Source organism: Lampetra planeri, chromosome 69 (genome assembly GCF_965212315.1).
Source record: "Lampetra planeri chromosome 69, kcLamPlan1.2.h2, whole genome shotgun sequence".
NCBI classification, from domain to species: domain Eukaryota; kingdom Metazoa; phylum Chordata; class Hyperoartia; order Petromyzontiformes; family Petromyzontidae; genus Lampetra; species Lampetra planeri.
The window spans coordinates 1,420,696-1,446,375 of record NC_136174.1 but is presented as its reverse complement, the minus strand read 5'-3'; the positions used below and the strand labels follow the sequence as shown (position 1 = coordinate 1,446,375).

General features: G+C 49.4%; 1 pseudogene across 1 annotated transcript; it reads right to left on the bottom strand.

Moving 5' to 3' along the window:
- Window positions 1-1,613: 1,613 nt before the first annotated feature.
- On the bottom strand, window positions 1,614-20,632 carry LOC144737471 (nuclear factor 7, brain-like; annotated as a pseudogene). Its single transcript, XR_013588989.1, has 6 exons — window positions 19,677-20,632; window positions 18,501-18,596; window positions 16,857-17,090; window positions 15,495-15,574; window positions 13,263-13,357; window positions 1,614-8,965 (listed from the first exon to the last, which is right to left on the bottom strand). The product of XR_013588989.1 is annotated as a nuclear factor 7, brain-like (transcript).
- Window positions 20,633-25,680: the final 5,048 nt, after the last annotated feature.

Genomic DNA, 25,680 nt, shown 5'->3' with positions numbered 1-25,680 from the left:
CTGATCCTACATGTTTCAATGGTAAGGACGATGCTGATGATTATGGACACGGATTGAATGATATAATTTGGAAAATGACAAAACTGATTGTCTCACATTTACTTAATCAAAATTAGAGATGAGTTGCGCAACCAAATCACTAAAAATTGTGCGATCTAGTAACCTGCAGTTTCTTTTGCCAAAATCTGTGCGAGTAGTTGCACAACATAAGACAAGTCTCAGTGACTAAAATGGCTGCCCCCTATTCTGGTTACACGACTCCTCACCTGCATTTGGATTGTAACTGTTTATCACAATTCAGAACTGTGCAGCGTGTGATGATGCGATACGTTGCTATGATTCGCTAAGGAGATGCTTGAAAGTAGTCTCGTTACAATGCGAGCAACATGTTGCACAGACGTCCATGTAGAAGCGATTCAGTTGCATACACCCACGTTGCATGCAAATGATTGCTTGGGTGTCAACGCAACTTAACTTACGTAAAGTTGTATTTTTTCACAGAAAACAGTTCGTACCGATTTGGACAGTTGGCAACGTACGGTGCGAAACAAGTTCAACACACGTTCGTGAATTTTTGATCCCGTATCCTAACCACAATGCAATACGCTGTCCGTGTATAGCCCTTTTGTTAATCCACTGCGGGATGAAGGCCGCTGCACGCTGTGCGGGTCGTGGGGGTTATTTGACTACGTTTCAGGGTATCGAAATAGAACGGTCGTGTGGTGTGGGTAAGGATTTGAGGAATTACCTCTCCGCTTAAGGATTGGAACGGCAACACAAAGTTCGGACAGAATGAGGATTTTTATTTAAATGTTTATAGTATACTGTCACGTGTCTGACTCACTAGGGACTGAATCATTGGTGGATGTGAACAAGTCGGATGTTTATGCGAACGTTTTATGAAACAGCCAGTTGCATTTTTTACGCAAAAATAGGTTACTCGGCAACAATAAAGTGCAATCTTTGAAAAGTAGGGAAATGCTTTATTATACTTCGGAGATAATAGGCTGTTTGCTAGACTAAGAATATGGGACTACATGCCATAAGTTAAGGTTTACGAACACCTTTAGAATGTGACCGTTGCACCCTGCACAGCTACAGCTTCACTGAATGTGGGCAGTTTAGTTAAGGCGGACGTTGTAAGAATGATTATAGACCAATCTCTATTCTTTCAACAATTACTAAACATTTTTTTACTTTAATCACGAATAGACGGATACCTAAAACTCACAATCTCCCGCACAGTAAACAGTCTGGTTTATTATGAATGATTTAAAATGTTTTTCAGTAACCTGCATAAAGACCGCTACTGATGTGGACTGATCCTTGCATCGTAAAAAGCCTTTTCAAACTCTTGACCATGATATTCTACTCACAAGACGCAGTCAACCTCAATTGTCAGAGAGAACAATAAAACGGTTTCAGAGATACATCTCAGACCATTATCAAAAATGTACATCGTGATAACATTTCGTCCACAAATATTGAAACAAACAAAGGGTGTTCAACAAGGTTCAGTGGCTACTGTGACGCTGCGTACAAATCAGCTAGTAATGTCCCATTTATCAGACTAAACCCCATGTATCATTCTGATTTTCGATTTGTATTGGATCTACCATACAGCACCCACTAATGTGACCTCGACTTCAAATACAATCTCACATCACTTGATGCAAAACGAAATCTACATTGGGCACTGTTCATCCATAAAACCATTATTGTCAAATATGTGCTTTAATTAGCTAAATCATGAAGCCTACTGTCAAACCAAAGAAACCTAAGACGAACACATAATTGTCTGTGAACTATCCCAACAACGAGAATTGTAATGGGTGACAAAGCCTTTGCCGTTGCAGCACCAACGTTTTGGAACAAGCTTGTTTCCTCCCTTAACATCATAAATCTTACTTCAATAAATGTACTGAAGCAAAAGAATCATGCTGTACACAGCCTCATTGGCGAATGTGATTGGAACGTTGATCTATACCCACGTATCGATAGTTCAATATTCATGTTCAGTTGTGTCCTGGGACTGCCGTGTGGTCTTGGTGTGATCTGGAACTGTTGTTGTGTTGCTGCCTTGGCAACGCTTGCATTTAGTGTTGAAAAATCGGTATAAAGTAATATACGATTGCAAACAGTAGTTATATACTTTGTTTAATTAGTATTATCTATTTTCAATGATTTGCACACCTTTCCTATATTTTACACCCTGATCAGTTGTTTGTACTGTTTGTTATTGTAACTTTATGTCCTGCCCCTACTGCACATCTTTGAATAATAAGTATAACCCATAAAAACAAAGTTTCTCACTCTAAATCCTTTATATGCGTGGTGGCTAGAGTCCTCTCGTCCTCTGGCTTGAGATGGCTGCCACCTATGGGTCAGATGATTGTCTGCAGTATTAAACAATTGGTAATTAAATATTTAATTTGTTTTCCCTAAACAGTGTAAAATTTTGGAAAAAAAAATTCACAAACATTAATTGTCTCGCACAACGAGTCTGTGTGCAAAATGTCAGCTCGATTGGATCACGGGAAGTGGGTTAAAAAACGACCGAAAGGTTTGCACGGTCGTAAGCAAGCACGCAAGCAAGCAAGCGAACTTAATATAAAGGATTTAATAAGTATAACCCGTAAAAACAAAGTTTTTCACTATAAATCATTTATATGTGTGGCAGCGAACTTAATATAAAGGATTTAAAAATATATTCGCCTGTAGAGGACACGGGGATCGATCCCGCGACCTTTGGCATGGGAAGCGAGGGCGTTACCAACTGCGCTACTCCGCCACGGCCTGTGGAGGGGTTACGCTCTGGGCTCTTATACTGTGACGTTCAGCCAAAGCCATGAATGAGTTATATTTGAATATATGTAAAATAATTTTTTTTTGCCTAAAAAGTGTAAAATTTTGGGAAGTTTTTTTTTTCACGAACATTAATTGTCTCGCACAACGAGTCTGTGTGCAAAATGTCAGCTCGATTGGATCACGGGAAGTGGGTTAAAAAACGACCGAAAGGTTTGCACGGTCGTAAGCAAGCAAGCAAGCACGCAAGCAAGCAAGCGAACTTAATATAAAGGATTTAAAAATAGCTTCATAACTCATTGGATTCCTCCACTATAAATAAAGATGCTGATTCAGATTCTATGTATGTATGTTGAACTTCTTTCGCACCGTACATATCCAACCGTGCTAATCGGAGGTGCGGGGTGAGGACAACAAACCAAACAAAAAAATCTGTTCTAAATAAATACGTTTTTAACTTACGTCATATCCAGACGCCGCTATATCTGTTATTTCAGAATGCTTGTCTGAAGTTGCTGTTTGAACGGAGCAAAACCGTCTGCAGCTAAACCTGGGCAAGACAGAGTACATGCTAGTTGGCTCAGAGCAGCTGTGGTGCCGCGGAAACGGAGAAACTCTGCCGGAGCTGCTATGCCCTCGCAACCCCCCAACCGAACACACACACGTGCCCCACGTAGGGCCTCGTGTGGGGATAACCTGGAACCCTGTGTTTTACCCGAGGGCCCCCTCGTGGGGATGTCTCACGGTTTCCCAGTGCCAGGAGATTGGTCGACCCCCCAGGCCGAATTGCACTGCGGCCCCGTGGATTAACTTAAAATTATATGGCCACGTCGAGCTCACTGAGCAACCGCGATGAGCACACACTGAACGCAGGGGAATAGGGCCGTGGGGAGAGCCAAAAACACCTAGCGAGCGGGCTAGAGCTAAAAAGGCAAAGAAACGGCAACGCGCAAGAACAGCAACGACTCGACCCAGGCAGAGACCTCCCGGACCCTCGTCCCTCCGACTCCCAGCACGTCCGTGAGAAACCGTGAGTACGTGAGAGGGGTGAGGGATAGCGCGAGGGCTCCAAGAGGGTTTGGTTAGAGATAGGTGAGGAGGGGTTGGATACAGCTAGGTGGGACGCTGCTCGTTAGATGGTTTTGCTCCATGCCACACAGGGCTTTTCTTCAGGTACCACATTAATATACTTTATCGCCGAGTTACGACGCCACGTGATTTCTGTGTGTGTGTGTAGAGAGCGTAGGGGTGGTGTGGGTACGTGCATATGTGCGAAGCACGCAGGTAATCAATACTAAAACGATCATTGACGTTCGCGTGCGTGCGATCTCGAGCGTATTTACCTAGCGCGTTTTTGCGCAGGGATTAGCGCGCATATATGGCCATCGACTGTTTGCATGGGGAATTAGCGCGCGAATATTATCATCAATAAATCGCCGTTGGGCCCGGTGCTTGCGCTCGCGTGCGTGTTTACACGGCGCGCTTTACGCAGTGCATCCGCAAAGCGACGATAACGCTCCATGTGGTGCAACGCGCAAATATTGCCATCGATTCGCTCGTTGTGTGCCCGGGACTTGCGCTGGCGCGTGGACCCACGCTCTTGCAGCCGAGGTGGAGGGGAGTAGATTTACGCAGGGGAGGGAGGCAGGATAACGCGGCGAGGCGACAGAGAGCCAGCCACGAGCCATGTCCCACAGGACAGGGAGGACGCTGGTGCGGGGAGGCCGATGACTCGATAGCGTGGCAGCCCGGCGCGAAGGAGAGGAGGTCCAAGTGGGAGAGGAGGAGGGGGGCATGAGCCCCCACACAGCGTCTGAGAGCGTGGCAAGGCCATGTCGATCCTCCACTGATTAGCAGAGCTCGCCCTCTCCGTGTGTCCAAAGGTGTGCTGTTCGATCACAGCTCATAGCTACGTTCAGAGCAGATATCTACCACCTACAAACACTCCGAGGGCGGTGCCCGCTCCTCTCTGCCCCAGCCTTGTAATCATTAGTTCATGCCTTTGTCTCAACACGCCTGGATTATGATGCAGAATGCCGCTACCAAGGACAGTATAACAAGAACATGATGGGAGACTATATTTGGGGCTGATTCGTGAAAGTGATTTACAGTATAATTGTAAATCTCCAAAACTACTCACTTATGAATCTTTTGTAATAATTTTTGTTTTACTTTAGTATAAATACATGTTAATTTTCATTCATATGTTTTTTTTCTGACTATGTGAACGAAAAGACATATTCACCCGTTTTCTCACTGAAAATAGGTAAATTTAAAAATATCAATGTCCTGGTCACAAAAGCAAAGGTTATGGGGAATAATAGCCAGTTTCTTTACTTTTTAGACATGATCAATTAGGAAATAACACTTACTACCCAGGAACAAAAATTATGTTACATATTGTTATCTATGCAGAGCTTCCACTTGGATTGGTGCAGACGCTCCAGTTAGTGCAGAATGCAGCTGCCCGGAAAATCCGGCGGGTTAGCCGCTTTGAACACATTACGCCCTGCTCAGCTTGCAGCAGCTACCGGTCCGCTTCCATGACGACAAACCCAGGAACTGTGGTGGGGTGGTTAACCGGGGGAGGGGAGGAGTGGGCTGTTGGTGTTGTCTGTGGGAGTCGTCGTTACGTCGCGTTGGACGCCGCGACGGGTGGCCCTGAGTAGACGAGATCGCCTCCCAACACTTGGACACGACTGTAAGTTGGAGGTACAGACGCTATCTCCACCCTTGCAGTATTGGGAGTTTGTTCGGGGCGCTGTTTTTTTCCGGTTCCGTCTGTAACACGGTGGTGGTTGTTGTTGTTGTTTTTTTCTGCCAATTTCTCTTCGCTTCGTTATTCTTCCCTGAGCACACGTTGTTTTTGTTATTTTAGAGATCCCCCCAGCCCCAGGTCACTCTTGCAAATGAGACTCCTGTCCTGGTCTCTCGAGTTCTACACCCGGTGACAGATGATACACTTGAACTCACTCACTTAATCACTTACACACTCACCTACCCTCTTGATCACTAACGTAACCACTGACCCAATCAGCCGCTCACTCACCCATCATCTCACTCACCCATGCACTCAATCGTTCACTCACTAATCTACTCACTCACGCACTAAATAATTTACCCAATCACTGACCCTCTCACTAACTCAAACACTCCACCGATCCACTCACCCATGCACTCACTCACCCACCAACCATCTCCCCTGTCTACTCACCCACTCACTCACCCACCATCTCACCCAATCAACCAGGCACTCACTCAATCATTCAGTCACCCACCATCTCTGTCACTTATCTACTTACTCATCTGCTCAGTCACCCAAGCACTCACTCCACATGCCACTAACTCTTACAAATGAGACTCCTATCTTGGTGTCTTGAGTTCTCGCCCCGGTTAAACACAATAAACAAAAATAACAACCGGATCTACAAAGGCGTTACAAAGACGTTACCATGATGATGGTGAAAGTGGTGGTAATGATGGTGAAATGGTGATAATGGTACTGGTTTTGATCATGGTAGTAATTATGGTAGTGATGGTGGTGATGGTTGTGATGATTATAGTAAGAATGGTGATAGTGATAATCGTGGTGGTCATGTGGGCGGTGATGATATTGATGATGATGATGATAATGATGGTGGTGATCGTGGTGGTGGTGGTGGTGATGACAGTGGTGGTGGTGGTGGTGGTGATAATGACAGTGTTGGTGGTAATGGTCGTGATCAGGGTCATGCTGGTTTTCACGGTGAGGATGATCGTGATGATAATGGTGATGATTATGGTCGTGATGGTGGATGTGATCATGATGATGATTATGGCCGTTTTTGTGGTGTTGGTCATCGTAATGATGGTAATGATTGTGATTTGGTGGTAAGAATGGTGATGGTGATGTGGGTGCTGATAGTGATGATGATAATAATGGTGGTGATCATTGTGGTGGTAATGACGATGGTGGTGATGATAGTAGTGTAGTAACATCGTTGGATGTCACCGTGTGAAGCCAGCCTGGGAAAGGCACGGCGCGCGATGTATTGACATCGCTGACACCACTTGAATGTGGATGCAGTACCGGCCCTAAGCGGGCTCGGTGAGCACTGCCTCACAGTGACGGATAGCACCACGCTCTGCGTGCAGTGCCAGCCCCTACAGGATAGAGGGCGAGAGTGCCGGGCACGGAACTGGGTTGCAAGGGGCCATGGCAATCTGGTTGACCCTGGAGGACACGTGACCGGAGATATCTACCCAGAGACCCCCAAAGGGGGGGGGGGGGCTGGTGTGATCACGTGTCCATGTGGAGATCCTTCTCGAGGTTTGGAGAACGTGGGCGTGGCTAGGGGCAGATTGAGCCCCGCCACGGAGCATAGAAGCCGGGTCCCTCAGTGGGACCGGCTGCTGTTGTCATCCTGAAGAATCTACGTTCTACATCCGACGTCCAAGAAGAGTCATCAACACGTGGACCTGGACCCAAGCTGGGGTCCGTCCACTATAGCTACTCCCAGTCGAATTAGTGTAGTTAGCCTGGTGGTCCACCACCATAGGTTGTTATCTTGTGAAGGGGCAGTTACCCCTTGTGTTGGTGTGTGTTGGTGTTAATAAATGTGTTGCCTCCAATAGTGTGTCTGCGAGTCAGTTTGAACCCACTACAGTAGTGGTGTTAGTCGTGGTATTGATGGAGATGAGCTTGATAGTGGTGGTGATGATGCTGATGGTAGTTTTTGACGGTTGTGACGGCGGTGATAGTGATGATGATGGTTATGGTGATGATGGTCATAATGATGGTGATGTTGATAGTGGTGATGATAAGTAATGATTATGATGATGGTGATGGACGTGATAATAGTGATGATTATTATGGTGTTGATAGTGATAATGGTGGTGGTTGATGGTTGGTTGATGGTGGTGATAGTGGTGTTCGTGGTAGTGGTGATGATGGGGATAATGATGTTGCTAATGCCAGTGATGATGATGGGGTGATGGTGATGATGATAGTAATGATGGTGGTAATCGTGACGATGATGTTGGTGATGGTGATTCTGATGTTTTGGGTGGTGTTTATTGTCATGATGATGGTGATGGTGGTTGATAGTGAGGATGGCGGTGATGATGGTGATAATGATGGTGATGATGATGTTGGTGATGCTGTTGGTAATGATGATGGTGATGATGTTGGTATTGATGACAGTGGTGATGATTATGGGGTGGTGATGGTGGTGATGGTAGTGATGATGATGGGGTGATGATGGTGATGATGGTGAATCGCAGGGATAAGGAGGCATGATGATACGAGCGCGCACTGCAGGCGAAGGAGCAGCCACACGAACCTACGATTTGTACTGCAAAGGCGACATCGCTCACGCACGCCAACCTGAGCCCCACACTACCCTTCCATGCTAACCTCACCCTTCACTCAATTTTCACCTCAGCCTCCCAAAACCTCACCCTCTCCCTCTACCTCCTCCTTCACATCCTTTCCTCACCCTTCACCCTCCACGCTCACCCGTTACAGTCCCCTCCAATCTCCCCTCACCTTAGCTCACCCTCCGTTCCACCTTCCCCTCTATTTCTTGGGTTTCTGTCTCAGTTTCTTGGATTTCTATCTCTCCTCAACCTGAGGATGCATGACTCAGATCCACGATCTCCTATCCTTCATTACAATACTGCACACCCACCCCAGGGTAGAGAGGCTGCGAGAATCTCTGCCGAACCTCGTGGATCACCTCCATGGAGTCGGCGCGGTAAAACGCCAGGAGCCCCCCCTCCCAGTGCAGGTGAAGCCCGATTCTGCGGGGGGAGGGGGCCCCCCTCACCGACAGTGCAGTCTTCACTCCACCATGAAACACTGATAAGTTGTTATAACGTCTCTCTAAACACCAGGACGCGCCGCCCTTTCCCAGCAGCTGTACAGCACGTCCCCCGTTCCGTGGGATCGTCCCGTACGCGACTCCAACCCACCACAGCTGTGCGTCCGACACGTCCACCTCCCAGTAGTGGTGGCCTGATGAGAAGTTCTCACAGCACAGGGCTTGTGGACAGCCATCAAACCGGTGTGGGTGATCGGGGCGACCCTGAGAGGCACGGACCACTGTCATCGTCCTGAGATCCGAGGAGATCTGGAGTTGGTTATGAGCTGAGTTTGTGTCCAGAGTCGGTGAGCATCCGTCTGTGAACACAGTGATCACAACATCACTAGAGAACGTCGTCACCATTATTCACCATCACCACCATCAACATTACCATCACCAACCATCATCATCATCATCAACAATAAGATCACAAACATCGCCATGACCAACCATCCTCGCCATCTACATCATCAATGACAACATAAACATCACCATCACCAACATCATCAACACAATGAATATCAACAAAATCACTATCGCCATCAGCAACATCACAACCATCATCATCACCATCGCTATCCCCATCACCACCACCTCTAACATCTTCATCACTATTACTGGCATCTCCAACACGATCAGCATCATAACCATCAGAACGACCATCAAAACCATGATCACCATCATCACTACCATTATCACCATAATCAATATAATCATCACAGCTACCATCAGCGCCAGCAACAAAACCATAACTACCTATATCACCAATGTCACCATCATAACCATCACCACAACCGTCACTGCCATCACCACGACGAACACCATCACCAATGCCATCACCATTCCCATTACTCACATTATCACTAACATCAGCATCCTCTTTGGTTCTTTCGGGAAAGTCACGTAGGTATAAAATTTATTAAATTAAATCACGACGTTTCGGGCACAACACAAGTGCCCGTCACCAGGTGGAACAACCACAGCAATAAACAATTGCTGAAGTGGGCAAGAGGAGGCTGCTTGTAACAAGAGGCTATATATAATTAAGAGAAGGGGGGGAGCCAGGGAGGAGAGATAGAGAGGGTGGGGGTGTATAATGTATGCATTGTCCTTGAAATTGATTGGTCCACACCAGAGACAGCTTTCCTTCGAGCCTGGTCTCATATGGTGTTCGACCAGAAGATGCCAAAAGGTGCACAACTCATAGACAACGCATTATCAGAGTAATGAGGGTTCGGGGTAAGCATTTACATCATGAGGGTAAAAAACCTATTATTATATTTTTTAAAAACCTATTATTATATTTTGCTACTGACATCTCTTGAGGAAGGTTAGCGACTCGATTAGCTACGCCTTCTTGGCCTGCTGTCTGTTAAAAGCTCTAACCAGATATGTGGAAACACTCCCTGTAGAGGCGGTTCAATATAGATTTGAAATTTTCGTGACTGCAGGAATCCATACTCTTTGGTTCTTTCGGTAAAGTCACGTAGGTATAAAATAGATTAAATTAAATCACGACGTTTCGGGTGCAATACAAGTGCCTGTCATCATTTCAACAATTACTGAAATGGGCAATTGATTGGGACCATGTAGATAACATGACAGTCTCCTCTGCTAATTCAATGTCAACCAAATATAAAGTTAACTTGATTGCTAAATTCAACCTCCCGTCAAAAAAGAAACCGTGACTCCCATTTTTAAAAGTTAGATGTTAACAAGATTGTCATCAATCAGAGTAACATCCCAATTTCTGACGGCCTAAAATCGGTACTAGCTAAAGGGTTGAATTTCGCAGTCACCCCTAAACATATCCCAGTGGATGGCTTGGGACACATCCCGACAGACGTTGCTAGAGCTGAAATTGCCACCATCCTTAAACATGCAAAAAAAAGCAGTAACATTAGCAAAGATGAGCGCTCTGAACTCGCAAAATTGAAAAAGAGGGATGACATAGCCATCCTCTCGGCCAACAAGGGTAATGCCACTGTCATCTTGGATAAAACCACATACAACAACAAAACCCAGGACCTTCTTAAGGATGGCAGATACACCAAAATCAACAAAGATCCTACTAACAGCCTGACTACAAAAACCAAGAATATCATTACCAGTTCGACTTCTCTTATCGAACCATTCAAACGGCTCTCCCTAAATCCTTCTGCTTCTAGACCACGCAGATTCTATGGTCTTCCTAAGATCCATAAAGAAGGCACTCCACTTTGGCCCATCGTTTCCACTATCAACTCACCTACCTACAAGCTGGCCCGTTTTTTGTCTGATACCTTGCTTCCATTCACTGGCAAGACTACCTCAGCAGTACTTAATTCAGCTCACTTGGTCTCGCTAATCAAGGGCATTTCACTGTCCCTAGATGATCTTCTCGTCAGCTTTGATGTAGTTTCTCTGTTCACCATGGTTCCAGTGCCTGACACCTTAGCAATAATTGAAGATTTAGTCTAACATGGACTGAACCCTGATGCTCCTACTCTGGTTAGGCACTGCCTTACCAACACTTACTTCACCTGGAATGGTACTTTCTACAAACAAAATGAAGGTACCCCCATGGGTTCACCCTTGTAACCAGTGATAGCGAATGTTTTCATGGAGAAATTTGAAACAGATGCCATCCACACTTCTACCCTATGTCCTTCCTTGTGGAAGAGATATGTGGATGACACTTTCGTCATTTGGCCACATGGCCTGCCAGCATTGAACCAATTTCTCAACCACATTAATTGCATACACCCATCCATCAAATTCACCATGGAAGTAGGGAAGGATGTTAAGCTACTATTCCTGGATGTTTTGTTTGAGAAGAAACCTGATGGCTCTTTGGGACACTCTGTCTACAGGAAAGCCACCCACACAGATTCCTATGTGAAACCTGACTCTCACGACCATCCGGCACAAAATAATTCCCTCATCAAAACACGACACCATAGGGCCCACTGCATTTCTCACAAACACCACCTAGCCAGTGAACTGGAACACGTACACCAGGCCCTTAAGATTCATGGATATTCGGACCGCATTATCCACAAAGTGGTTTCTCCAACCATGGAGAAACAACCCCCTGAGACGCCGATCAAACCCATCATGTTACCATGCATAGCAGGGATTACCAAAAATATTGCCATAATCTTAAACAAACACAAGATCCAGGTCCGATTCAGGACAGTACACAAAATTCGTGATCTAATCCCATCTGTGAAGGATGTCATTCCTAACATGCAATATCCAGGAGTCTACAAACTAAGTTGCTCCTTTGGTGATTGTCACATTGGGGAAACGAAACGACATTTGTAGGACCGTGTTCGCGAGCACAAGGCAGATCTGAAACACAGCAGGACTAATACCTCTGCCGTGTCTGACCATTGCTATAACGCTGTGGGCTCTCTTGATGTTGTTTTTTCCGAGAACAAGGTGCTCTGCAAACCTACGGCCTACTATCAAAGGTTTGTTTATGAAGCCATCCAGATATATAAACGTAGACATAACTTCAACCTAGAAGATGGATACAAATTGAGCCATCATTGTAAGGATGTTATTAACCTTAACTGCTTTATAGTTTATCCGCATCTCCAGTTTCTTCAGCCTCCTACCCCCCAGCCCCGCTCACTTTTCAGCCCCAGCATTTTGTCGTACTCGTGTTGGATCTTGCACTTCCCAGCCCTGGCATTGTGCTTTACTCGGTGTTGAGCAGGCACTCCTCCCCCACTCCCCCTACTCCACACCCCCACCCTCTCTATCTCTCCTCCCTGGCTCCCCCCCCCCCCTCTCTTACTTATATATAGCCTCTTGTTACAAGCATCCTCCTCTTGCCCACTTCAGCAATTGTTTATTGCTGTGGTTGTTCCACCTGATGATGGGCACTTGTGTTGCGCCCGAAATGTCGTGATTTAATTTAATTAATTTAATTTTATACCTACGTGACTTTACCTAAAGAACAAAAGAGGATGGATCCTTGCAGTCACGAAAACTTCAAATCTAGATTTAACATCAGTATCATTTCCACCATCCTCATCACGACCACTATCACCATCATTTTGACCATTACCAACATCAGGAACTAATATGAGGCTGAAACTGCCTAGCAGAGGCCCAGGACTGGAACAGATATCACCTGCCACTGATGTTAGCCAAGGCGGGTTATCAAACCCAGGTAACTGGGTTCGTAGTGCAGTAGGCTAACCACTAAGCCACCGACCCCCGCACCCCACACACATGCCTATACATTCACAGGCACATACTCCATCTCAACATCACAATTACCCCTGACTCATGCTGATTATTTACCAAGAACACCATACTGAGTCTCATGGCTCTGTTCTGTAGGGTCCTGGAATGGGATGTGAACAAACACTAAGATCCCTTGTGCAGCCTTCACAGACCATTGGGGCAAGTGCTGTTAGCGAGTACCTTTGAAGGACGGCAGGGCACATGAGGAGGTGGGTGGCCAGCACCACGCCCGATTACCTTTGTCACCCAAATGGTGATGTTTATAAAACACCAGGTAATCATTTGAGGTTGAGTCGACCTCGTGCACACGCACACACGGGGATCATGTATTGTCAAAATGGCCCCATAACCCATGATTCACATGGAATAACTTACACAGGAGTTTGACTGCAGATATCTTCAGGACTTCAAGCGAGGCAATGTCCTCTTGGCTGGGAGCTGAGGGTGGAGCTGCTGTAGCCCTCCATGTCCTGTGAAAGCAGAACAGACATGGCTACTGTCTCACATAGAGCATCGTTACTCACAGGATCATCACAGCTCCATCACATAGACACGCATCACATCATCATCACGCGTGGGATCATCACAGCTCCATCACACAGGCACTCATCAAACAAATTATCATCACCACACAGCTTCACACACAGCATCACCACATACAGCTACACCATACACATCCTAATCACACGCAGCATCATCACCACACAGCATCACCTTTCAGCATCATCACCACACAGCATTACTATCCCCACACAAAGCATCATCACATACAGCACCAACAACAACAACCGCCATTCGCCACGAAGTGGCGGTGACGCCACCACGACCCTTGTGCCAGGCCATGTGCACCTTGAGGCCACGTGAAGTGTCGAACGCCCGCTGGCAGGAGGTCACGGGGCAGACCCAGATACCATGGGTCGACTGACTGAGATGACTGAGATAACTGGCTGATGCACCACCTGTGCCCCCTACTGTACCAACTTGCTCTGCTTTAGCCACCCGGCGCTCCGCTCATTGTTGTGAGAGTCGCTCCTCCGCCCTCCGTTGTTGTACCAGTCATTGGCAAGTCCAATCAACTCCACATCCTCCTGTTCTACATCACTTCATCTCTTCTCTAGCCCGTGCCACGCCCGTTTAGCCCCCTCGATCCGGCCGAACAAAAGCTGTTTAGGCATGCGTTGGCTGGGCATGCTGGGCTACATGACCCAGCCAAGGCAGCCTTGCCTGCCGGAGGAGCTCACCGATGGGACTTTGTCCAGATCTTTCAAGGATTTCTGAGCTCCTCACACAATCCAGCCTGATTAAACCCAGGATGGATCATAGGCAGGCCAGCCTAAATGTTTCTAACCGGCGTAGATGCTCCATTAGGGGGTTCCACGTTTCGCAAGCATAGAGAAGGGAGGGAATGACCTTGTCCGAGAAGACCTGAAGCTTCGTGCGGAGCGACAGACTAGGTAGCTTCCACACAGCGTTACACAACCGATTAAAATATATTGCCGTTCGACTGATTAGGAGTGAGACCTCTGCTCTTAAACCGGAGCCGGTCATGACCACACTGCCCAGGTATAGGAAACTCTCCACTCTCTCCACAACTGTCCCATCACCGATTGGGAGTTGTGGGGGTGGAATGTCCGATGGTACAAAATACCCAGGCAGGTGCTTTGTTTTGGTGGGACTGATGGTAAGGCCCCACCTCTTAGTGGCACGCTCCAGTTTCAGCAGCAGCGTCTCGAACTCCTCCTCTGAGTGAGCAGCAATTACGTGGTTGAGCAATAGGGAGCCATCCCTTGACCGCACCCGGGCATCGATCAGCCTCCCGTTATATCTGTACCAAATGGAAATTCCTCCGGTACAGCTATTGAAGGCTTCACGAACTACGTGGTCAAAATAGATGTTAAATATTGTGGGAGCCAGAGGACATCCCTGTCACACCCCAAGGTGTACAGGAAATGGCTCTGACTCCCGGCCACGTAGTTTTATCCGGGCCTGCTCACCATCATGAAGGTCCTTAATGAGCGTGAGCAGAGGGTCAGGGACTCCGAAAGCACGAATAACATCCCAGAGCCCAGGCCTACTGATTATATCATAGGCCTTGACCAGGTCAATAAAGCAGAGATGTAGATCTTGTTGGAATTCCCTACACCTCTGCTGTAGCAGACGGAGAGAAAATATGGCATATGTGCAGAACCGCCCTTTCCTGAAACTGCATAGGGGCTCCGCAAGCCTCTCCTCAGCGTGCCGAGCAAGGCGATGTTGAATAATCCTTGCCGGGACCTTTTCCGGCACACTGAGGAGTGAGATGCCCCTGTCGTTGTTACAGTCTGTGTGGACCCTCTTCTTAAAGTGGGGGACCACCAGCGCATCCTTTCAATCCTGCAGAACCCGTCCAGTGGCCCAGACTGTTGGTTGTTATGATGTCATGTAGGACAGTCTGTGCACAAACGCCACCCTCTATCAGCATTTTGCTTGGGAAATCATCTCTGCCCGGTGCCTTTCCTGGTCTCAGACTCTGGATCGCCTTCAGTACAGCACCATCACACAGCATTACCATCACACGGCATCATCACACACTGTATCACCACACAGCCAATGTCTCACTGCCCGCACCCCATACTCAGTCCCATGTTGTCGTGTGTCGAGTCGTGAGTGATAGTCGTCTTTTTCCTGCGCTTCTCCTCCAGGTGCCCCTATGGGAAAGAGAGAGATGCGTTACTGTGACTCTACCTCCATTCCCTTGTGATCAGTAGAGTTCCCACTGCAACACCGTGGGTGGAATATAAACCCCAAAGTCTTGGCTTATGAGCCCATCATCACCAACACTGACTTACGGGGGAAATATTTCTGTGAGACCGTTTGAAAGTCAACTATAAACTAATTATATTTTTCCACGTAAGTCCCACGGAGCGATAGAGCTCTTTTTCAGAAGTGACCGAGCCACAAATGATAGCAGCCCAATACAAATTTGGATGGAAAAACTGGAGATCGCGGAGAAAAATCCATGCGACCATAGAGAGAGACATGAAAATTAAAAATATATAGGGATGTCAGGTTTGGGATCAAATCTACGACCTCCGGTATACCAGGCGAGGTAGTTAACATCTCGCCACCCCCAAGAGGACCAACACTAATTTGCAGGTCAATTATTTCAGTGAGACCGGTTGATATTGATCTCTGTTGAGAGTAACTTAGGACTGGTAATTTCAGGCGTCACCAATGCACACGTGGCAGGTCTTGTAGAAGTGGTGGTCAATACACAAGGATATCATTAATAAGCATATGAGACCTCGTATTTATTTTAGCTTCACGAATATAAACACTGAAGCTCGGCATCCAAGAGGAGGTCCACAAATAAAGAAGCAGACATGACATCGGCTAGTGAGCAGGCGCTGGTGGATTGTTGCATCGCAGCATCATGAGATGTGGCAATGGCTTGGGGAGGCCTTCATCCATCAGTGAATAGATCATGGCTGATTACAATCATGAATATCGTACACATTTTTTCATGCAGGGTTTTTTTTAAAGTGCAATTCCAACAACATTTAGTTTATTTTTACAATGAACCAAACTTAATGGGAATCTTTTGATTTAAAGCTTTCGTGACTGCGTGGATTCATATTCTTGGTTCTTTCGGTAAAGTTACGTAGAAGGGAAATTAAAAAAAACTAATACAAATATTAAACAATATTGTTTTATAATTTGATCATTTTATTATTTCCATTCTATATGACTTTACCGAAAGAAGCAAGAATATTAATGGGAATCTGTTAAAGGACGGGAGAGAGAAATCATTTAACTGAGAAAATATGAGCTGGGCTTCTACATGGCAGCTACTGGAGCTGCGATACAAGTCCATGAGTGGAGCTGTGCTCTCAAGCCCAGTGGATGCGATCTCTCATTCAGGAGCCTCCCTCTGCTGCTGCTGATGAGAGGTATTTGTCCCAATAGTGAAACTGGAGACTCATTCCTCACCTGCAGGAACGCGAGCGAGTCCCTCTCCTGCGTTAGGGCCTGCAGGCGAGTGGCTGCTGCCTGGAGCTCGCTGATCTCCCGCTGGTAGCGAGCGATCTTCTTCTCGATCTGGGACAGCAGGTTGTGCCCTTTCTGCTCCGCTTGCTCTAAAGCCGCCTTCTCCTCCGCATCCAACGCTGCTCTCGCGCGGGCGAATCTGACCGAGATTGAGGCCTTTTCATCTGTCATGGATCCCTTCAAAGTGAAATAAATGCCACTTCTGTGCATTAAATGTCTGTTCTATTGTGAAATGACATTCAGGTCGGTGTGACCCGAGTGCAACTCTGAAGGTGTCCAGACATTGATACGAGCATGCAGCACTGAGGCCTCCTTTTTCCTCTGCCTCTGATAACGCCACTGTGCATTTTCACTACAACACGATTTGCCATAACTGGTGGGGGCTGTGAGGCAATGAAATAATCAAATACCACCATGAGTACATTTATCGTCTGTGCTATTCCCATTGCGCAAAGCTATCAGGACGATGCTTTGTTTACCTATGCATGAAGCGAGGGGAAATCTGTAATTTGCCTTCAACAAGTAGAGCCTTAATGAAATGGGAAGTTAGGCCAATTCCTCTTTAAATTAATGTTTTGAATGTGAGCGAAAACGACATATGTATGGATGAAGAGAACGGATCATGAAAACACTTGCTATTCTTGTGGAGCGCTGTTAATGGGCTGTGTACGTAACTGCAGTAGCAGACACGGCCCACCAGGGGCAGTAACTTGAACCGGCATGAGGGTTGCTACATTCCCCAGCCCCAAAGCAGGGGGGGCGGGGGCTACGGGTGTTCTAGGATCCCCCGAGACCCCCCCTGGAACTCTCTGTTAGGGAGGCATGGCCAGGGGCGGACACACCTGGGGAGGTGTATAAAAGCCGGACCTCTGGACGGGTCCGGGGCCAGTCCAAGACCGAAGCCAGAAGATCAGCTAGCCTAGGACCCTGGGACCCGTAGACCCGCTGCCCTTGAAAGGGCTGGGACTCAGTGGGCCAGTGGTCGGGACCCATACCTTGGCTGGGTCGGGTAAGTGTAGCCTCCCCTAGGACTCAGAGCCCGTAGCCCCAGTGATAGCGCACGCGAGCCCGGAGGCTGTACCTCCCCAGGCAGTAGGGTAAGGGGCCGATGCCCATTTGTGTAAGACTGCTATTGTTACCGTTGTTGTAATAAACGCGTTGCCTCTGTAAGTCGCCTCCACTCTCCGTGAATCCACTACTCTTGCACCTGGCCACTCTAATGCCTGATTGGTTTCAATAAAATGGCATACAACAGTCTGTGTGTGAGCCACAAACTCTGCCACCAGATTATTGGATAATAGGTATGTAGCACCTCATCTGATCAAAATAGATAACAGACGTTGAAGTGGCAAGTAATATGGAGATATGGGAATGTGGGATTTCAACCAATGATTGAGTTTATCAGTGGAGATGAGAACCACCTCTTTTCTCGTCCTGATTATTGAGGCGCATTAACCGTTTTGTCTTTAGTCCTTCGATGTGTTCGGAGCCAATGGAAGTCCACGTGAAAGAATGGAGTTGTCCTCCATCACAAACCCTACTCAGGGTGGAGTCACGAGGTCACAGAGTCCAGCCCAGACGCGGTACCTGCACGTCCCTGCGAGCGGCCTCCATCCGCCTCACAGACTCCTCCGCCTCCTTCCTCTTCTCCTCCACCACCCGCGTCTCCTCCCCCACTTGTTTCTGTGAGAGACGTCACCAGGGGAGACTCCACTCACTCTCTGAGCGTCCCCTCTCACCCCCGCTCCACGCGAACCCCTGCACAGTGACGGGGGCAGGAGTCCCGGTGCAGCGATGGAGGCTGGGGGATCAAGCACTGCAGGGAACTGATTTTTCGAGGTGCTCAAACGTGCACAGGTCTACCGAAGTAGTGAGTGGAGCTACCTGAGCAGTGGGCAGGGCTACCTAACTAGTATGGTGAGGCTCCCTACGTAGTGGGCGGGGCTATCTGAGCAGTGGGGGGGGCTACCTATCTAGTTGGTGGAGATACCTGCGTAGTGGTTGGGGCTACATGCGTATTGGGTAGGGCTACCTGCGTAGTGGATTGGGCTACCTGCGTAGTGGTTGGGGCTGCGTGAGTAGTGAGCGGTGCTGAGTAGTGGATGGATAGGGTACCGGAGTGACGAGATGTTATCTGCCTTGCCTGCTATACAGGAGGACGTTGGTTCGAACCGGACATTAATGCCTGTTTCTATGCAGTTTGCGTGTCTCTCTCCATGGTCGCATGGATTTTTCTCCGGGTCCTCCGGTTTTTCTGTCCACGTTTAGGAAGGTGCGTTTAGAGTATTTGGCTGCTATACATTTAGACTTGATAGGCCACTTTGTTGAGCTGTCTTTTGTGGCCAGGTTGCCTCTGAAAAAGAGCTTCATAGCTCAGTGAACTTCACTTGGTAAAATAAAAAAGTGTCTGCTCTTCTCTACCACAAACCACTTTTTTGTATGCAAACCACAGTCTATGCACTCACGTAATTTTAAGAACACATTGTATGCATTACAGTTCTTCAGTTTTATTTAAAAAATGCTAAGAGTACTTTTTTTTTAATTTGCCAAACAACAGGATTGATAATAACTTGTGGTTGTATTATTTCAGCACTATGACAACGTCAGTATACTTCATAGTAAAACAAGCCTGTTAAAATGTGATGAAACAATGGGCAGCTGAGAAAGGAATTATATTTAGCTGGATATTATTATTCAGTTCGTACTGGGAAATGATGACTTCATGCAGGAGGGGCTCCCGCTCACACACGCAGACCGTCTCACCTCCCGTGTCTTGTGCTCATCCTCCAGCATAGCCACATCATGATGCTTGTGGTCTCCTGCGATAGTGCAGGTTGTGCAGACCAAGCTCTCGTCCTGTCGGCAGTAAAACTTGATCCTCTTTCTGTGATTCTTGCATTTTCATCCTTCAGGATTTGTGCCTGGAGCCACCAGAATGTGGTCCTTGAACTTCGAGTTCTCCTGATGAGGCGTTACATGAGTCACACAGTAGGACATATCACACCTAAGGCAGGTCATCGAGGCAGTGGTCGTGCCATCGTTGCAGAAGTCACACAAGACCACGGTGGCCATTTTCTCGGCAGCACTGCGCTTCTCCACCAAATTGGCGAGCGTGAAGTTCTTGCTCAGCTTGGGCCTCTGAGGGAAGGTCACTCGGCACTGGGGGCAGGAGAAGGACTTAGCCGAATCCCAGACGCCCTCCACGCACTTGAGGCAGAACGAGTGGCCGCAACTGAGCGTGCAGGGGCAGCGGAAGGCGTCCAGGCAGATGGGGCAGGTCAACTCCCCTGGAGCTTCGCTATCACTGGGAGCCGCACTCGCCATGCCCTGTGGCTCCACTCAGAGACGGGCGCTTGATGGAGCTCAGGCAGTAACTGTCTGTAGATCAGGCAGTCGCTGGCTATAGCTCAGGCAGTATCTGTCTGTATTTCAGGCAGTCGCTGGCTGTGTCTGAGACGCTAAACAAGGAACAAGGCACGTTAATAGGTGACAAGTAGGAAGTCATTCAGTTTGATTTGCATATCACGAGACGTGCCCTGGAATGTGTTGACGTGTGAGAGAGTTCAAGTTCAAGTTAATTTATTAGGTATAGCCCTGTGAGCAATTCGGCTCTTGAATCGGGTGCAACCGCAACAAACAAAAACATGAACAAAAAACATCTTAAAGTGAATATGTGACTAAGTGCAAACAGAAAATCCAAGAAAAGACAGCAAAATTTTGCAGAAAAAACCCCGTACACCAACGCTGTGTGCAAACATCCCAGTGGGATGCAAGTCAAACAACAACAACAAGACAACTTAGATTAAGGCCATCAGTCTAACTCTGTACTACAACAAACAAACATGGCTAAACCAAGAGTACAGACGTCTTTACTCCAGAGGTGGCTTAAAAAATAAGACTCGGATCACCTCGACTCAAATCGGCATCCTGACCTCTACTCACCTCATCACAACTCACCTGACCTCATCACAACTAATCACAACTGAACTCCACTCATCACAATTCACGGCACCTCATCTCACCTCACCTCAACTCACCTCAACTCACCCCAACTCAACTCAAGTCACCTCAACTCACCTTAACTCAACTCCACTCATCTCAACTCCGCTCAACTCACCTCAACTCACCTCAGCTCGTCTCAACTGAACTGGCAGGGGAACGCTGCTAGTAAATTCGTTGCTCCCTGCTGCTCTACTCCACGAGATTGTTGTTATCTTCCTCTTTCAATCTGTTTGTTTAGTTTTAAGTTCAACACTTTAAACTACTTAATGCAAATAATTTGTTCCTGTCTCAAAGTCACGTTCCAGTAGTCGAGCTGTGAGACACCGGTTGGAGTTGCCGTGTTTAACTCGGTCACGGGGCTGTGGCTCAGGGTCCAGCTGGTGGAGCCACAAACCACCGGGCGAGGCCCTTTGCTGAACCCGGCACCGTTTCCCGCTTAGTGCGTAAAAAACCTAAATAGGACCTTTTTTGCCGGTATAAAAGTATGAGAATGTAATAATGATAGGTTTTACCCTTTATGGCAATACAACATGAGTTGTGTTCAGGTTTTCAAAGACCAAATAAGATTGTGTGGTTAATGCAGACTTTATTCATTGCAACAGTCATCAATTTTGTGTTCGAACATCTTAACACCTCACGGGACCTCCCTTGCCAGTATCAAAATATAAGAATAATAAGTTTCACCCTTTCTGGCAATAAAACAGGAGTTGTGTTAGGATGTTAAAACACCAAACAAAAACCTTAGCGAGGAATAATGTCTTCATTAACCACATATAGTTATTGTAGTGAATATGCAAACAAAACATCCTCTGATAATCATAAAGGCATTGTATGTGAAACTGATTGGGACGCGCCGGTTGAGGTGGTCCCTCAGGGTGGCTCTGTGGTCCCGCCCGCAGGATCGGAGCTCGTGATCCTCTCAGCGCCGTCGGAGATGCTCCTCCGAAAACCCTGCTCGAGGAGGAGTGGCTATCGACTGGCAGACCTCCATCCGCACCGCCGCCACCGACGGGGGGGCCGCGGCCGCCCACCTGTGACGACACTACCCCCACACCTTCCGGGGTGCTTCGGCCCGCCTCCCCTGGGGGTCCGGCCGCGCGGACTCGCTCACGGACCGCACGGTTCAAATGACACTGTCACACATGCAGATTGTTCCACTGGTCTTTAATGTTACGATCGCGCGTGATTTTTCTCCACCCACAGAATTGCTGTTGTGGTTCATCGAGTTGCGAGTGAGGGGGGGGGCGTCTTGGGGTGTTGGGGTTGTCCGTTCCCGTTTATTTGTGTTGATGCTTGTTCGTCTTCTTGTTGGTGCGTTCGTGGTTCGTTCGGGGTTCTATATTTGTACATTTGTTCTCGTGTTATTTTTTGTCAGCGGTTATTTATTGACGTTGCTTGTTGGGGGCACACTGTATTTTTTTCCCTGTGTTATCACAGCCGGGACGGCTGTATTTTTACATGGGTGGGGGGGGGGGTGATGTAGTGTTACGTCACTACCGTGTGGGCCTCCATACACACGCGTGATGTCACAACCTGGGGGAGTGTCACTACCTCGCGCTGGTCCACACACACATGACGTCACTACGTCTGCATGCGGGAATTACATCACTGCCGTATCAGGGGGTCTGGAGGCCGTGGGTCAGTACCGCGGGGCTTGTGTGAGGCCGTGGCACTCTGGATGACCCCGGCTGGACACGTGACTGGATCAAGGTGGGGGCCGGGGGCCCCGGGGGCACCCTGGGGACCACGTGGTCACCTTCTCGAGAGTTCTCGAAGGTGGGCGTGCCCGGGGTGTGGCCCGCACACGCCGAGGCGCATATAAGCGGCCTCCGCACCTGGTGCGGGGCTGCTCGGGTCCAGGATGAAGATGCCTCATGAAGACGCCTCGTGAAGAAGAAGAGTCAAGCCTCAAGTCGGCGTGGCCAACCAGTAGCCCTCCTGGCTTGGCCACGCTCGTCGTGTCAGTGTTAGTGTAGGGGTCTTACGGAGGAGAGATGTGTAGGGGTGATATGTATGGGATCCTATGAGAAACTAGCACAGTGGGCGGGGCTTAGTGAGCACACGGGAGGGTGCTCGCACCGACGTCCGCAGATGGTACCCCAGCGGGGGGGAGGGGTTCGAGATATAAGGGAATGAGCCGGAGGGCTCGGGGCAGAATGTGGTGGTGACTCTTGAAGACTGAAGACCTGCCTAGTGAGAGCCCTGGTCTCCCCTGGAACGCCGCCCTTGTAAGGGCCGCGCAGGTCAGAGCCAGTGGCGTGGTCCTGTGAACCAGAGTCAGCACTCTGGGACTCCAGGTACCGTAGCCCGACTCACCAGTGTCGGGCCAGATAGCCTCCCCTAGCCCGTTAGTGGAGGACTCGGGGGTAGGTTAGGGATAGCCAGCGGTGTGTCCCCAGTTATCCGGGTGAGGGGGCCGCTACCCCCTCCAGTATACGTTGCCCTGTGCCGAGTGTGAAGTTATAATAAACATCAGTGTGCCTCAACCCCGGGTGTCGACCTGTGTTCGACGGTACTACATCTGGCGTCAGAAGTAAACAACGAACATGGACACGCGCTGAACGGCTCGGTCCGGGGTGCAAGAGGCGGAGGACACCGCGGAAATGGCGGTACCAGAGATGGCTGATGGGGGCAACGAGCAGCCGGTACAGAATGCATCCTTACCGGGGCACCGGGAGGAAGGGGAGTCGCTGCCCGACGGACTTCGGCTGGCGCACGCGAGGTTGGCAGAGCTGCTATACGCCGCTGCCGCGACATTACTCGGCTGGGGGCTGCGGGACCACCGCGGGGCGAGGACGGCCGACGGCCGTTGCGCCTTCCCGCCATTTCTACCGACGCCACTTTTGAAAATCCCGCCATCGCCGCAGCAGCTGCCGAGGGCGTGGCCAACCTCAACCTGGGGTCCCACGTCGGCTCTACGGGGGCTGCCACGTCACCACCTTCGGACGGAGCGTCACTATCTGCGCGACAGGCGATTACATCTGCCGTTCGTGCTGACGCTCAGCCGAGTTGCAGGGACAGCAAAGTGCGGGCCTCCACGGCGGCCGCTGCGCTACACCAAAGGCTGCCCCCGCTGAAGGAGTTCGTGGCTGAGGAGGGCGACTGGGGGGGATTTCAGCGGCGCTTCCTCGCGCATCAAGAAATGGCGGGGTGGTCAGATGACGAAGCCCTCTGCGCGCTACCAGCGCTCCTTGACGGCGACGCCCTCGCCGCTCTTACGTCCGCATCGAGGGACAAGCGCTCTACTCTTCAGACGGCGCTGCAATTGCTGGCTGGGGTCTACGGGCCTTCGGCGGAGTGTAGGCAGCGATTCTACGATCGCCAGTGGGGTGCGAAGGAGTCGCCCCTCGCCTACCGTACGAGCCTTCTGGCGCTGGCCAAGACGGCCTTCCCTCGCATGGATGACCAAGGCGTGGATGCCATGGTCTCCGAGAAGATCCTTCTGCTGGCGGACGACCTGGATGTCACTATCGTTGCGCAGGAGGACGCAGAGATGGATTCCCTCCAAGCGGCGCGGCTCCTCCACGCTAACCTCCTGTCGCAGCGAAGGAAGGCCAGCAGGGCAGCGGCCGGGCGTACGGTGGCTGCCATCACCCCACCGACGGAGGAGGTCTACGCCGCCGACTTCCGACAGCAGCAGCGGATGGGAGCACGGGCGGACCGGGATGGGTCGGTCCGCTCCGACCGCCTGTCTTCACCGCCTACGTTCCCGCGCTGCTATAACTGCGGCGTCCGGGGCCACGTCGCCTTGGGGTGCCGCTCCCCTCGACAGCGGGGGACGACGCCTCGCCGGGACGACGGGCCTCCTCCTCCTCCTCCTCCCAAGCTCCACCGACATGACCCGGCAAGTCGCGGCACCCCACATGTTTGGCCAAAGCACACACCCGTTACACATGTACACACCGCAACGAACGGGGGGCCAACATTGCATACCGCGGGGCCAACACGAACCACTATGGGGACCCAATTCGAACCCGCACAGTGGTCCGTGTTGGCCCATCGCGTTCTGGCTGCGCCGTCGGGGTCGTCGGCCGTAGTAGGGTATATTGACGGGGTCGAAGTGCGTATCCTCGTCGATACAGGTGCGTCGGCGACCATCATTTCGGAACTAATATACAACATTCTCCCTGTCCAAAGTCGTCCCTTGCTACCGGTTGATGTCCCATTCTACGCTGCTAACGGGGGCTCACTGGGTATCATGGGTCAGATTCGCGCGCAAATTTCGATCGGTGATATTAAATTGTCCGGCCCTATTTTTGTTTCCTCCTCGCTGGCGGTTCCGTGCCTGCTGGGGACGGATTTCTTGGGCAAAATGCCGATTCGGATTATGATTAATCAGGGTTGCATTGAACTCCCGTCGGGACGACGGATGGCGTTTTTGCCTTCCCCTACTACGGATCGCTCGGCGTTCGTGGCGGTACCCGCGTTGGTAGTTCAAACGGTTCGAGTGCCGCCGGGGGCACAAATGTTGGTGCCCCTTAAGCTTCGTAGGCCCTTCGCTAAGGGTGTTGGGGACCAGGGTGTCCTGCTGGGGCCATCTAGGGCTGGGGTTAGCGGGCCGCATTTGGTGCCCGCTCAGACCATTGTAAGGGGGGACGGGGACCCCTTCATCGCGGTCCTCAATGTGGGGTCGCAGGCCGTGGTCATTCCCCAAGGGACCGTGCTTGCTCACGCAACGCCGGTGCCCTGTGAGGAGTCTGTTGCAAATCACGTACACGCTGCCACTCTGCCGACTCCACATTCGGACACCGATGAAGGGTGGCTT